At 40.7% G+C, this 10,921-nt stretch overlaps 1 pseudogene; it reads right to left on the bottom strand.

The window, feature by feature from the left end:
• LOC105543657 overlaps nt 1-133 on the bottom strand; it is a 16,013-nt pseudogene extending 15,880 nt beyond the window's left edge.
• Nucleotides 134-10,921: the final 10,788 nt, after the last annotated feature.

Here is a 10,921-nt window from a genome sequence, read left to right as displayed (position 1 = left end):
GGGAACCAGAACCCCCGGCGCCTGCATAGACACTGGCCGCGCTGCTGACCGGCCGGGCGCCGTAGCTGGGCGCCTGGACAGAGCCCAGGGACCGGTAGTTGGTAGAGAAGGTGGAGCGAGTGGTGAAGCTCATGCTGTATGAGAGGAAGGCGAGACGACAGGACTCAGGCTTTGCCGACGACTAAAGCTTTTCTTCTGCAGTGAATTTTACCATCGGAAAGGAAAATCCCGATGTCTGTAGACTTTCCCGCCCAGCCAGCACGCTCAGCCCTTCCCGCCTGTTCTTTGATAGGGTAATTCCTATCTCCCAACTCAAGGAGCAGAATCCTCCTGATCCATTCAGAGCAAGAAGAAAAGATGACAGTGGCTCAGCACTTGTAGCATGAACCTGCATAACTGCCTCTGTAATATGTTTCTCCCTTTAGCCACCCCATTTACCTTTAGCTGTTTGTTCCTTAAGACTGGAGCATTTATTTCACTCAAAGCTACTAAATGGAAGTATTCCTTAGTGACATCACTAATACTAGGCTAAATTCAAAAGTGTTCCCTCTTTAAAAGTTTAAAATCACAAATATGTTATGCCATAATACAACCTTTAAGGTATAAACAGGTCATTTTTTAAAAAAAGCTTGAAGTGTGTTCTCTACAAGTTTTTTTTTTTCTCCTTTTGGACAAACAGAAAGTTCCTAATAAGAAAATGGAAAATGCTTTTGGTGTGAGATAATCCAAAACAAACAAACACACACACACACATACACACACACACACACTTCTTTTGAAGATTGAATGGAGAAAGAGTTGTTTAAAAGGAGTAGTAGAATGTCTACACAGATAATATCCCAAATATTTCAAGCACCACCCAAGAGGGAATTTCCACTAGCATGTGCTGCAATTTGCCACAGGCAGATGAGAGCCTCTAATTCAGAACATAAGCTGAGCCTCCATCTATAAGAAATTCTACAAGCAACAGCATGACCTGGCTAGAATAATGATGTATGACCTGTGGCTGAAAACATGCCACAGCTCAACAGATGGCTTTCTTCTGGGGTTTGAGACAGGCAGGCATCAGGCAATAATATCCTGACAAGAGTGAAATACTGACCTGAGGAGAAAATCAGAGCCCAGGGAGATGGCGTATCTTTTGTGAAGCACACCATTTTCTAGGTGTGCCCTGCAGGAAGCGCCCCCTGAAAACAGCAGCAAAGCAATTGCTTTGTTACAGAAGCATGTCAAGGAATTTGTAAAACAAAACCATTGGTGCAAGTGAAATTCTGTTATTTTTTTTTTTTTACACTGAGATACTTCGATTTTTGTTTGTCTCTGCATTCAGAAGCTAAATCTTGTTACCATACATCTTGATTCTAACTCAAGGTTTACTTCTCTGGCATATTCCAGCCCAAATTCCTTGCATCCTCAGTCCAGATCCTCTTCTATTCCAGGGAGAAAAATAAACCATGCTTGTTAACTGATGATGAGCCTGTGCTTGGTGCTATAAACAGCCTTGCCCACCCACCCAGACAGGCACTGGATTAGTGCAAAAGCAGGGCTTCCCCCTGCCACCCTCAACCCCCAGACATATCCAAAATTGAGTTCATTGTCCTCCCTCCAAAACCCAATTCTCCTCTTAGTTCCACAAACAGACAAATAACTATATCATCCACCATCCGTTATCCAATCCAGAAACGTAGAACTTGTTTTCACTTTCTCCGTCTTCCTCAAGTCTCTGGCCAATAACCAGGCCCCGTCATTTTGACAACCAAATCTCTCTCCTGTCTGTTTTTCAATGGCCATCTTCCAGGCCAGCTCCTCCTGGTCTCAGCCGTAAATTATGCAACCTGTAGCCTGAGTGACCTTTCCCAGCACAGTTCAAATTGAGTTTCTCTTGCTAAAATCCCTTCTAGTAGCTCTCCATGGCTTTTAGAATAAAGTCCAAAGTCCTTACCATGACTTAGGAGGTCCCTCAAGTTATGACCCTTGCTTTTATTGAAATCTTCATCCCTCGCCATGCCCTACCTATCACTGTATGCCCTAATCAGTCTGATGCCATATGGCTTCCCCAAAGTATTGTTGGCATGCTTGCCACGTGGCCTTTGCCCCAAACGAGCGTCCTCCACTTAACTGCTACTTGTCCCTCAACTCGGCTTTCTCCGTCAATAGGAAGGCTTCTCTTTTCTCCTTTGGTGCCCTCCCTATATGTTCTCATAATGCTTTTTCAAGTCATAGAACTACCGCATCATGTTGATGGCTGGGTCCTGGTAGTATTGCATACCAAGATTTAGGCTCAGAACTTAGAACATTTTAGAAACTTAAATATTTGTCGAATGAATGAATGAAGACTTCTTGACTAACTGAATGATATACTGAATTAATAAATTACATTCCTGATTATTTTGGCAATTGATAACACATCTCTCTGCCTCCCCACACCATCATATGGTTCACTTCCTTCCTTGTCTCTTACTGACTTTGGCACGGATCTGGTTCCTAACCTAGTCCTTTCTCAGGCGCTCTTCACTTGGTGTACATGTGTGATATCCCTGCTGTTAGACCCTTGGCGTTCCCATGGTGTCTCTGATTTGGCCTGCCTTCTTGTTTCGCTATCCTTTTTTGGGTAGGGCTAGTCCCATAGAATCAATTGTTGGTCCCAGTCACTCACTTGTCCTGTGCCTGGGCCAGTCACTACTCCTGCCCCACCCTACTCATGAAATGAGGAGTCAAGCATATTAATAAACACCCACAGTTCCCAGAGTCCCTCCTCAAGACTCAGACAAAATTATGCCATTTTTATTCCCTTAAATTGTGATGTTGAAGCAGGATACACACAGCTTTGTGAGCAGAAGTTTTCTCTGCTCTGCCGAAGAATAAAGGTCAAAGCAGAGATATGCACATGCCCTTTGACCACAGGTGCCTCCAATGACCACCACCATGGCATCATTGGCTAATTTCTCATCTTTCTGTAGAAGAGTGACATGGCTTTATGTCAGAACAGTAGGTATCCATGCATACCCAGGGCTTAAAATCTTGGGGACTTTTTTCTTACAAACCAACTGCTGTCGGGCAGTGTAAAGAAGAGTCACCTCATCCTTGCACAGAAGACCCTATCAATATCTTGGCTACTCTGCAGGGCATTCTCAGTGGCCACACCCACCATCCCGTTTGCTGCCAGGAGTCAGAGGCCCACATAGCTAGGACACTGCAGCTGAGCACCGCTCGTCTATAATGTTCTCTCACAACTCTTACACTCTGAGTCCTCTCCCATTCCACCTCTTCAGGCACCATCCTCTGCCACTTCCACAGGTTTTTTCCACTTACTTTAGTCTTGATTTCTGCCACTCTAACCTTGGTGCTAAGATCCTGGTCTTGACCTTGCCTCTGACACTCTCAACTCGATGTCTACACATGGACTTCCAAGTGTGTGACATATGGCTTCCCTTTATGACTTTGATTGACTCATCCTCCAGCTTAAGATTCCAACTCCATAGAATCAGCCTATCCAAAGGCCCCTTGGAAAGAGAAGGAGGGCTGGTAGAGTCAAGCAAACAACCACCTTGCTTTGCCAAGTGGGAAGCATGCTTCCTGTGGATGCTCTTTACAGAGACCACTTTATCCTAGATTTGTGTAGACTGAGACGTAAGGCTAGTGTTGGAAGACAACTATATTGCAATTGACTGAGAGAATAAATGAGGTGGATTTTGAAGAGCATTCATGTCTCTTTATGTCAGCTCCGGATACCCTGCTGTCCTTCCTTAAGGCATTTTTAATTTTAAAAGTGCAATTCTTAAAACACAAAAGGTGGAACTGAAAACATCACCAGACATCACAGAAGTGTGGGCAATCCCTTAAGGAAGAAGATGGAATCTTGATCTCAAAAGCTATTAAAAGCCCTTTTTTTCCTGTCTCTTCACCTGCCCACCTGATTGCTTTTAAGTGAAGAGGTAAGATCACAAGGAGAAGAGGGTGCAAAAAATAGAATGCCATTTTTTCTTCTCCATTCTCTCATAGATAATGATGTGGGAGCACTGGCCGGTATAGATAACCAGCGTAAATTAAGGGCTTAACTGGAAGCCTATTAAAGGCCATCTCCACTCGCTCTTGCCTATTCCTGTTCTCGCACAATACACAACTTGAGAGAAGGTCAAAAAAATTAGCTCTAGAAAACTCAATTGCTATAACCAATTGTTCAGTGAAATGTCCTTTGTTAAGCCTCAAGCCTTTGATTAGTGTGTTTAATTTAAAAAGACTCCTCCTTCTCCACTTAAAGCTGACCTGCATCAAATACTGTCTTTGCTTATCATGGTGCTATAAAGTGTTTATAGGCCAAAACGGGTATTAAAATTCTGAGACAAAACATTTTAAACAGGATCTTAGGGACAATATTTTCACCCCAATACTGTCCATGGTATAATTAACTTCATGGGAAATTTAAACCACAAAACCCATAATACAAGTTCAAATGTTCTCAAGGATTTACTCAATGAATTTAGAACTTGAGAAAGAATGCAAAAGTTCTTAAAAATCAGGCCACAAATCATCCTCTTATTCTAATTAGGAGCAATTAAAGGAAAATATGTCACTTGATATAGCTGCTCTGTCTAAATCTCTGCCCAAATCCATACCCAGAGTCCTGTTAAAGACATTGGGAACCATGGGACCCTTCCCCCGCCCTACTGATGAACACCTGATGAAAGGTAAGCACTCAAGGGTCTCCTTCACAGGAAGTTGAATTCAGACACCAACACTGTAGTTATTTAGCCACAGGTACAAGACTTGGAAAGCCATGTAAACTAAGGTGCTTACTACATTTTGGAATGGGTGAAGATAACACCCAATACTATGGGAGATTGGTGAGGGAGAGAGACAGAGAGAGGCAGAGAGAAAGAGAAAGAGAAGTATCTCAAAGATTTCCAGTTTCAGGAGTTACACCTTCTTCAAAATACCATCAGAGTCCCCCGAAATAAATTGCTTTTCACACAAGCTTTCTTAGGGGATTTCTGTTGCTTGCCACCAAGTGATGACTGCCCATGCCTGTATCTTCCATGTGACCTTTTATTGTGATTTGTGTTTTCCTGGATTAAGCCATACCTTTGAACAATCATGTATTTTAACGACAGCCCAATCCTTACAAATGTCCCAGATTCCCAGTGGCTTTATGACAGATATTTTATTACACAAATTACAAGGATAGAAACCATATCCCCAGTTTTCAAGAGTCTATAACAAAATAGGGTTTGAGTGAAATATCTTTGTAGTAAAGGAAGAAGAGAAGAAACACTTTAAGTCCACTGAGAGAATAAAATTGATGTCAAAGGACCCTTACAACTATACTTTAATCTCTACCTTCCACACCTTTCCCAATCTTCTGGAATCTTTGATGATGTTATTTTATTTTGTTTATGCTTTTGAAAGCAGTTGGGGAGGTGAGTAGGGTTTGCCAGATTTTGGAGATAGAAAGGGACAATCAACTGGAATCTTTGACACCAAAATAATAAAATTGTGAAGAAGACACTTTTCTTTTCTTTCCTCTATAAATAAACACGGAGCACAATCAAGTACATCAATTGCAGAGGATGAATGACATTTAGGAACAATGACTAGAATAAACAAATGCATTGCAAAATACAGTATGCCCGGTCAAATTAAATTTCACATAAACAATGAATGTTGCACAGTATGTACTTACACTGCAAGAAATTTTTCTTGCAATTCTAGAAACCTTAACTTACCTTCTTGTCTCAAAAGTTCAACTGAAACTCCAAAGCTGAAAACACTGGGGAAAAAGAAGCCAAACAAACCAATGTCTCTAAAATGAGCTGCTAGACACACTGCCTTCAGTTTGGATTCTGCCTCAACTTTTGTGCTTAGGGTTCCTTAACTTTCCATCTCTTCTATATACTCTTGTCAAAGTAGTCTATCTAAGAGTTCACTCACACACTTATCATTGGCTATAACATGCAAACTCCTTTAGGGCAAGGCCATATCCAATTCATCTCTGTTTCCTCAGAATCCTGAGAGCACATAGAAAGTGTTCAATAAACGTTCACTGAGATAAAATATTGCCAACTACCTTTTGCCTCAATTCCAGACTTCCCTTCCTGGCTTTTTGAAAACTTTCTTTCTATCTCTAATCAAGCCTCAGCTGGCTAACTTTATTTTTTATTTCTTCTCAACAAAAGCATCCACGTTTATTAAGATTTTGTTTCTCCTATTTGTTAAATAAGCTCTGCCTCTCTGCTTGTGCTAAAGTAGATGCCCTTTCTGTAACACCTTACCTCTGCTCCCTGAAAGTTACATAAACATACTTAAGATCCAGTTTGACTGGGCACAGTGGCACATTCCCTGTAGTCCCAATGACTTGGGAAGCTAAGATGGGAGGATGGCTTGATCCCAGGGAGGTTGAGGTTGTAGTGAGGTGTGATCATGTCACTGCAATCCAGGCTGGGCAACAGAGTGAGACTGTCTCAAAAACAAAGCAAAACAAACAAACAAACAAAAACCAGTTCAACTATCACATTCTTCAATTGTTTCATCCAATGCTATAATGCTATCTCCGTTTCATGAAACTTCCATATTAGAAGTTAAAGGAAAGTTTCACCTGCAATGGTTTTTGCTGCTCTAAGACCCTTAAAATAGAGGACTATATCATAAATCTCTCCCGTCTGCCCCTTTAGCACAATGTTTATCCAGTGGGCATGGCCCACGAACAGGAATTGGATGGTATTTTCATTGCTACCAGCACAATTCATGGCTTAAAACCTCCCACAGCACCTAAGGAACAAGATATTGGAGGCTTTCATTATTTGCCTTGTCAAGTCTTACCCACCCAATATCCAAATGCTCTGATTTACAGCAGGCTACTGGGGGCTGGAATTTGAATTGCCTTAGTTAATGGCTTTCCAGAGGCCAAAACCATATGTGCTAAAGATAATTTTTTTAAACTCCACTTTAGGGGCCAGCCATGGTGGCTCACGCCTGTAATCCCTGTACTTTGGGAGGCTGAAGTGGGAGGATAACTTGAGCCCAGGAGTTCAATACCAGCCTGGACAACATAGCAAGACCCCTGGCTCTACAAAAAAATAATAATAATAAATGAGAAATATTAGCTGGGAGTGGTGGTGCACACCTGTAGTCCCAGCTACATCAGGAGGCTGAGGTAGAAGGATCGCTTGAACCCAGGAATTCAAGGTTACAGCAAGCTATGATCATGCCACTGCACTCCAGCCTGGGTGATAGAACAAGACCCTGCCAACAATTAAATAGATAAATAAGTAGATAAATGAATAAACCTCTACTTTACATAAAAAGCAAAACTCAGAAAATTGTTTAGGGAAGGGGTTAATAGCATGGGGGTTTAATCTTGGCCCTTCTACAAATTTTAATCAATCCAACAAATGTTTTTACATCACATCTCATTTTGATACACATTTTCAGACCATGAGAAATTGGCAACTTCACATTTATCAGACATTTCATTTCTTCTTCTTTCAATGATAATTCATATTCTGATTTGGGTTCAGTTTGAAATCTGAGCTTGAGATGTAGTTTGGGGAGTAAACAGGGGTGGTCATTGAAGTATTGGTGTTGGAAAAGACAGACCAGGGAATGTGGTAGGTGTGACTACCTAACCGAGTTTGTAAAAAAAAAATATGGATTTTTATAGTTAATTATTCTGAATTATTCATTTAGCAATGGCCAAGTGAACCAGAAATGAGCAGTTTAAAGCCTAATCTTAAGCCCTCTGCTCACATTTGATGTTATGGGATTTTTGTTGGGATAAACTAAATGATGTTTCCAAGAATCAAACATATTGGTAAGTGGGAAATTTCCAGAAGGCAATATCAATAAAGCTGTGTCTGCCACTCCAATTTGACACTGTGAGATAGAGATAAATCTGGCAAGGGATAGCGGCTGCACTGGATTCTTTGTAGAACTGATAGTGGTCCAAAATGATGAAATCATAGCATCTGCTCTGACTGGGTATAAATTGTTTAGAGCAATTTCTATGGTTACTGGGCCAAAGTCAGCACAATCAACTGCAGATTGGAGAATCAGAAATGTTGACACAGAGTTCAACATTAAGCAAACAAGGCACGCTGCTGTAAGTCAAACCACTATCATATTAGCTTTACAAGGAAATAATTTTCAGAGATGCCAAAGAGTCAGTATATCCTACACACCACTTTACTATGGCAGAATATACTAAGGACACAAGGGGTTATAATACTGTAACTAAGAACTACTGAATATATAGGACTCTGCAAGGAGGAGTCAATGTTTTATTGGTCCCTGGTTTGGAGATTAGGAAAGTCATGCTTGTTCCTCCACATATCAACAGAGAAGCTCAAGGGGTAAAACTCCACCATTGTGAGGTCTCATTTTTGCTCTGACATCCTAGAACAAGAATAACGGGGGTCAATGAGGTTATCTAATGATGCTTTTCTCACTCTTAAATTTTAATCACCGAAATAGTAATAATGATAAAACAGTAACAAGAGTTAACAATTAACAAGAGCTTATCTATATCAAGGACTGTACTTTATTTAATATTTAACCCAGCCAGGTGTGGTGGTTCATGCTTGTAATCCCAGCACTTTGGGAGACCGAGGCGGACAGATCACTTGAGGACAGGAGTTCAAGACCAACCTGACCAACATGGTGAAACACCGTCTCTAATAAAAATACAAAACAATTAGCCGGGCGTGGTGGTGGGTGCCTGTAATCCCAACTACTCAGGAAGCTGAGGCAGGAGAATCTCTCAGACCCAGGAGGTGCAGGTTGCAGTGAGCTGAGATCACGTCATTGCAATCCAGCCTGGGCAACAAGAGTGAAACTCTCTCTTTAAAAAAAAAAAAAGGTAGGGTGGATCATTTAGGATCATTTAGGAAGTAACTCATGGCTTGGCATACTCTTTCTGGAGATCTTTCCTGTCTCTAGAACTTCCCGAAGATGCTGGTTAGAGGCAACATCCACACTATTATGGAAGTGGCATTCAATGCTAACCTCAGATGCAATATACAGTGTAAGTCCATCTTTGGCTTCCTTTTTTCTTCATCATTTCTTCTTCTTTGGTCTTGGTTAGATAGCTATGTAGCTGCATAAGGAATTAGATTAGCCTATGAGTGAACCCCATTAAATGTTGAACAGGAGCACATCCAAACTCAGTCAAACTCAGTGCTCTTATAAGATGTAAAGATGAAAGGATATGACAAAAGAAACTGATTGTTACTTTGGATGCCTAGTTTTAAAAATAAAAATAAAAATTTGGCCCACTACTTAGGAACTACTCAGATCTTGGAAGGACTCTGAAGAATTCTTGTTTTAGAGCTGTGCTATTCTCAAATAGCTATTTTTATGATTAACTTCTATTCTGAGTGATAAATGAAAAAAAAAGAAATTCTTGAACTTTCAGCAAAACAATTGCCAAGATTTGTTTTATCATAGTGACTCAGAGAATTACATTTATATTGTCCTGACCTCAGAAGTCTTCATTCTGTTTTGGAAAGTAAATAAACTAAAACAAGATATTTTTCTTTTCCACTAAAGAGAGTTCAGTGTTCTGTTCTGGGACAAGATTGATCCATTTTATATGGTAACTGAATTCTTCACCATTGTTCTTGTCTGCATATATCTGTCAACTTTGAGTCTGGGGTCTTAGACAATTGGCTAAAAAGTTAAGAATTCAGCTGTTCATTCATTGGCAAGTTGCATTGCCTTTTCTCCCTGTATTAGTCCTTTCTCACAATGCCAGAAAGAACTGCCTGAGACTGGGTAATTTATAAAGGAAAGAGGTTTAATTGACTCACTGTTCAGAAGGGCTGGGGAGGCCTCAGGAAACTTACGATCATGGCAGAAGGGGAAGCAAGCACATCCTTATTCACATGGCGGCAGGAAGGAGAAGTGCTGAGCAAAGGGGGGAAGTGCCTTATAAAAACATCAGATCTCACTCACTATCATGAGAACAGCATGAGGGTAACCACCCCCATGATTAAATTACCTCCCACTGGGTCCCTCCTATGATGCATGGGGATTATGGGAACTATAATTCAAGATGAGATTTGGGTGGGGACACAGCCAAACCATATCACTCCCCCTTTGTGGCCTGGCTTTGTCACTTACTCATGTAAAACTGTTAGAATAATGGTGAAAAATAGTAGCAGAGAAAAAGAATTGTAACAAAGTAAACCCAGCTAATGGAGAGACTTCTGTAGAAAGTGGACGTCAGAAAAAGATCTCATTCATTTGCGAAGTTTTAGTGAGCATCATGTGCCAGATACTATGATTTTCAGGCCTTAGGATGGAGGAAGTGAAGGATAGCTCATGGCAGCTTCACCTGGGGAAAGCATGGGCTGTAGAGGCAGGTAGAACTGCCCTTGATCTACCCTGGGGAATAGGTGACATTCAGCTTTACACCAGCTTCTGGTGAATCACAAAGACTAGTCATTTGATTTTTTAAAATGTTTTATTTTGAATAATTGTAGATACACAAGTATTTGTAAGAAATAATAAAGAGATATCCTGTGCACCCTTAACCCAGTTTTCCCCAGTGATAACTTCTTGTATAACCATAGTATAATATTACAACCAGGACATTGACATTGATTTAATTCACCAAACTTACTTAGATTTCACCAGTTTTACATGTACTCATTGTGTGTGTATGTGTGTCTATTTAGTTCTATGCAATGTTATCACATGTGTAGATTTGTGTGCCAACCACCACAGTCAAGATACAAAGCAGTTCTATGGCAACCATGAATCTGGTTCTCCAGCTCTATAATTGTTGTCATTATAAGAAGGTTAGATAAAGGAAATCACATAATGTAACCTTTGAGATTAGCTTTTTCAACTCCACATAATTCATTTGCAATCTATGCAAGTTGTTGCATGTATCAGTGCTTTGGTCCTTTTTAATGCTTAGCAATAT

This window comes from Mandrillus leucophaeus, unplaced genomic scaffold, assembly GCF_000951045.1.
Source record: "Mandrillus leucophaeus isolate KB7577 unplaced genomic scaffold, Mleu.le_1.0 Scaffold107, whole genome shotgun sequence".
Taxonomy (NCBI): Eukaryota; Metazoa; Chordata; class Mammalia; order Primates; family Cercopithecidae; genus Mandrillus; species Mandrillus leucophaeus.
The sequence above is the reverse complement of the archived record's forward strand: the minus strand, read 5'-3'. Positions and strand labels throughout refer to the sequence as shown.